At 34.0% G+C, this 5414-nt stretch overlaps 1 long non-coding RNA gene across 2 annotated transcripts in view; it reads right to left on the reverse strand.

Moving 5' to 3' along the window:
- Positions 1–4042: 4042 nt before the first annotated feature.
- LOC127566157 (uncharacterized) overlaps positions 4043–5414 on the reverse strand; it is a 10264-nt gene continuing 8892 nt past the window's right edge. Inside the window, exons 1-3 of one of the 2 annotated variants that reach the window (XR_007955436.1) lie at positions 5269–5356; positions 4205–4470; positions 4043–4124 (exon numbers count right to left, since the gene is read on the reverse strand). This is a non-coding gene — a long non-coding RNA (uncharacterized LOC127566157). Of the gene's footprint in view, positions 4125–4204; positions 4471–5268; positions 5357–5414 lie in introns of those variants that run through there. The other variant, XR_007955437.1, reaches the window with a different exon arrangement.

Consider the following 5414-nt stretch of genomic DNA (forward strand, 5'->3'; position numbering starts at 1 on the left):
CTAAACTACACTCTACTACAACTTAGTTAATTGTTATTATTTTCATATTATTATTTAATTTTTACAAAATGCAAATGGAGAAAGCGTAATAAGTTAAATAAACGTAAAAGAAAAAACACAAATACAATTAAAGCGTAAAACTCAACAAAACCAACTCATGTGACCTCAGAATTAAATAAGCTATATGTACATATATATATGTGTGTGTATCCATGTGTGTGTGTGAGTGTGTGCGTCCATACACACACACACATGTGCATATAGACAGATATGTGTATTAAACTAATGCATAATAATAACTATAATAATACAATTAAATAATAATAATAACTATATATATGAAACATATATACGAGTAAATACTATATACGATATATATATACACAATATATATGTATACATGATAACATTAGATCTATGCGTCCTAAGTGTAAAGCATACTTTAATGATTAATGTACGAGTACGATTAATTTATACGGTATATACAAAAACAAACAACACGGCAAAAGCAAAAAGAAGAAGAAAAACGATAACTACATAAACCTTAACATACAATGCTATATAATATATACGTATATATAATATGGTTTACTAACTAAATTGAATGTTTGTAGCGAAAAGAAAAGAAAAAAAACCAATTGCTAGACCCATGCAATATGCAGATTAGCGTGTTTTATGTTTGCTAGAAATACAAAATGGAATTAAACGGAGGAGGGGAAAAGTAACGACCACACTACATAAAATACAAATCGAAGCAGAATACTAGAAACCTAAACCTAAACAATAAGTGCTAAATGTCGCAGAATTAGACAAAAGAGATACCAAAACCGCTAAGAAAGTGGATAAACAAATAAAACACACACACACACATATATGAGATAAACCAAAAGGATAACCGAAAAGAAAAAAGAGAAGAGAACTCGAGAAGTTCTTTATATACATTTCGGCTAGCCGAATTCACAAGATTCTTCCCAGGCTTTGAATATATGATAAAAAGGGATCTATCAAAGAAAGAACTTCTCGTTGCTTTTCGTATTACTTATACGTATACATATATATTATTTCTTGTGCAATTTTCGTTTGTTTCCAACATAAATATATATATTTTTTTTTTAATTTTCTCAATTTTGTAAAATTACGAAAAATTGCAAAACACTTGAATTAGGTCGTAAATGGATATAAAGTATACCGACAAAAACCAATTGGCAACATTATACAAGAAATAAATTTAACGAGTTAAACAAAAACAAAAAACACAAAAATTATATATTGTTAATGAAATGTACACGCTGTTTTGAAAAGAAAATGAAAAACAAAAAAAAAATACTTAAGAAAATGAAATAATCCATGTAAAGTAGAAAAATAATACAAAAATAAAAAATAAAACAGAAAATATACTATGCATACTCGTATATTCGAAATGCATTTCTGAATGCAGGTGACTCGATGGGCCGCCTACTCTTAAGCCTATAAACAACTATATTGAATGTATGTACGTAACTCAACTCAATTTCTACATTTTTCACAAAAACAAAAAAAAAAAAAAACACAAAAAAAAAACCAAACACAGACAACTTAACAGAAAACCGAAAAAAGCGAGAAATGTAGAAATCCATATACCAAAGTTATAAAGAAAGAAAAAAGAAAAGAAATGAAAAAAGCATCATATGTTTATATGTAGATACTATATATGTATTTAAAACCTACGTAATATTATGCGTGTAACTTGTAGAGATCGTTTCGTTTTGTAAATTCCCCCAGAATTCAAAAACAATAGCAAAAGCAAAACCGAACAAAAACAAAACCCCAAAAATACTAGAGAGACAACATTTGTGATTGCAAAGACAGAGAGAGAACATGTGAAAATTGTGTAGGAAAAAACGCGTGGAAATGTACGGCAGACCAAGCGCCGAGTGTGGTATTCACTGGGATCGATTGGCAAAAATAAATCCTAACTCAATCCAGATACGTAACTTTCGGCCTCATTCTGTAAGAAACTAAAAACTTAAGTTTCAATTAACAAAAAAGAAAAAAACCCCAAAAAAAAAATGAAGAAATTATATTATTGTAGAAATTCACAGAAAACAAAAATTTTAATGCATTCAGATAAAGAGAAATATATATATTCGCGATATATATATAGAAATCACACACATACACATTTCACGGCGAAATTGAAATGCAAAATTAAAATGAAATGAAATGTGGAAGCTAATTAATTTGTTGTAAATAAAACTTAAATTTTAGTGTAAACAAGATGATGGTGAAGATGAAGAGGATGGAAGATAGAAGATAGAAGAGCTGCAAAATGCAAAAAACAAACAGAAAAGCATAAAAATTATAATTAAATTACAAATGAGATTTTGTTTTTATTTGTAATATTTATAATAAAATATAGTATTTAAAAATTCAATCAGCTGCCGAGTTTCCTATATCTTGGGTGGGTTCTACATTTTCAGATTTCAGTTCGTGTTTATTTAAGGTGCGTTTATATGTTATTATTTCCTATATACAAACAACTAATATAAATTTATTTTTCAGATATTCACATGCAGAAGATCACAATGTCAGAGGTAAGCAAAAATGATTTCTTGTCGGATTCATGCGAATAACATGTTTGACTTTCTGACTTATTTTTTGTATTTTGCAGAGATGTCCAAGACATGGGGGAAAGAGTGAGCAAACAAGCCATTTGGAAAACGATCTTATTAATCTGACATCATAATAAGTCATTAATCAAGTGGCATTAACAAAACACTGACCAATGACCACCTGAAACTGAGGCCAGACCCAGACACGACTCTCAGTTCACCATTCTCCAGCAGCAGCAGGAGCACATGACACCATTACCATTACCATCATATACAACTTGGAGAGTGGAGAGAGGAATGGTGAAGAGTGGAGCGTACTTGATCTCGGGGCAGCAGCTTAAACAAATTGAATTCGCATTGTTCGCATAATCACTGACCATTTGTAATCGGTGCACAAAATGTGATCACGTTTATGTCACAAAATCAAATTAATAATTTTTATTTTTTTTGCCAAGATTTTTCTCTGAATTGAGACACAAAATATGCTTGTTGATCTGACCGTCTGGCACTTGTAAACAGGCGCGAAAAAATGCTTGGAAATGTCTTCGTTTTCCTATTCCCTTTTCCCCTTCCCCGTTTGCCTTTCCGTTGCGCCTCAATGGCCACTTGAAGTACATTTTATGTACATACGAGTATTCTGAATATCAGAGAGATCCACTCGAAATAGTTCTTGAGCAGCTGCCAATTTCTATCCAAGTCATTCGACAGCCAACGCGGATGCGCATTCCGTTCTTTTGCCCGGAGCATGTTTTATCCACCATCTTTGAATCGGATCCCAGAGTCATTCTCATTCCCATTCCCCATTCCACATTGAGTTTGTAAGATTTTCTGCAAGAGCGCATCAAGTTTTGAGTTTCTTATTTGTTTTTCGGTCTGTTGAAATTAATTAAAAACGTTCTTGTTTGCCTTTGCTTAAATAAACTACCTCAAATAGAATTTTAATTAAATTCGTTACCTAGGCCAACTAAAAGCCCCATTTCGTTAGGTGTGATGATCATTTGTCTATGCTATATTACTCATATATTGATATAGGCATCTTTAAGATATTTTTTTTATCTAATTATGCTAATGAAGTGCAAATTATATAAATTATGATTGCATTAAATTGCGCTGGCAAATAATCATACGAAATGAAATGCACACTGAAATTTTAGATTTAATGATTGATCGTTATAATTATTAAGAAAATGAAGTGCAAATTATTAAAATTATTTTTGCTTTAATATTTCGCTGATTAAGAAATAAATGAGGGAAGAAGTCTGACTTCAGTTTTTATAAGTTTTTATTTGAATTATATAAAATGTATAAAAGAAAGTTTAAAGATATCATTGCTATAATGAACTACATCAATACAACATTCTTATCTGATTGCAACAAATAATAACGATGGAAGAAGTCTAAAATTTGAAAATGAATGATTGTGAAAAAAAGAATTTTTAAGAAATATTTAAAAAGATCCGTCGCTGTTTGCCATTGGCCAATCCGTGGCAGAGACGCGTGAACTGGGAATGCACAACAGTTGGACACAAACAGCTGAAAAAAACCATCAATAATGTGTTCTAAGGAATGAAGACAACAAACTGAGAGACTTGAATAAATCATTAATTACGTACAAATTGAAATAGGCAGAAACATGAACGCCACTACAACGAGAAACAAAGCAAGATGTCAGAAATCCATCCGAGGTACTCGTCATGACGATGATGAGAGCGCCTAGACACCAGAGACAAGTGCAGGTTGTTCATTTCGACGATACCAAGTTCAAGCCCTCGTCCAAAGACGAACTCAAACACCGAGCCCGCTTCACACAATCCATCAATCGATCGACGATCCATCAAGGCGATATTGAGACTGCACACCCGCTGCCCCGCGTCTAGGGCTAAATGATAAATTTAAAAATGGCCAAAGAGATAAATCATTGAATACGATAATTAGCAGTTGCAGACGAAAAACAAACGATAAAAATTGAAAAAGAAACAACAACGAACAAAAAACAATACACAAATTGAGTTGTATTATACAAATCTATTAAAGTGTTTTGTGCTTTAAAGCAAGCGATGGGCATTAATGGTCAATGCCAAAACGCAGTTCAATTGCCATGCCAAAAAAAAAAGTGAAAAGGCAATCGCTGGAAAATTGCACTAGTCACTCTGGTCGCAGTACACGGTTATCGCATCTACTCGCATATCCTTGATGGCAATCACACAAATGAGCCTCTAATAGAATATTAACTCCCAGAAAGCATCGATGGCAGCCGCAGCAGGTAAACCTCAACTTTGAGTTGGCCCAGAACCAGTTCTCTGAATGTTCGAAACCGAAAAAACAGAGAGCATGCTCGAAATCCGGTTTGAGCCGTACTTCGAATACCGCCACTAACACACTCACACTTGCATGTCCAGCTAGTTCAGTCGATATCGAATTTCGAAGATCTCGCCGGCACCAATACCAATGTAATGCGCTCACTAATACATTGACAACACTGCGAGAGAGAGAGAGCGTGAGCTCTGCTTCTTCGATAGCAGCTACGATGGTCGCTTTCGAAATTCAGTTAGTTTTCGAACTCGGTCCACTGCAGACCATCGTCAGCAGTGGCCGTGGGCACAGCGCATGCGCTACACAAAATCCCACTCAAAAGCGAGAACGACATGCAAGTCATTGACGACTATCGCCTACTCACTCGCACTCGCACCCGCATGCGCACTTGCTGGCGACACTGACTCCGCCCACCACATTCGAAATACTTGACTGATTTTCAATATGGCCGCCATGGCTGCAGCGTATTGTTGGTGTTGCTTTCGCTGCTGCTTCTTCTGCCGACGCTGC

The sequence above is a fragment of the Drosophila albomicans genome, chromosome 2R (genome assembly GCF_009650485.2).
Source record: "Drosophila albomicans strain 15112-1751.03 chromosome 2R, ASM965048v2, whole genome shotgun sequence".
In the NCBI taxonomy this organism is placed as follows: Eukaryota; Metazoa; Arthropoda; class Insecta; order Diptera; family Drosophilidae; genus Drosophila; species Drosophila albomicans.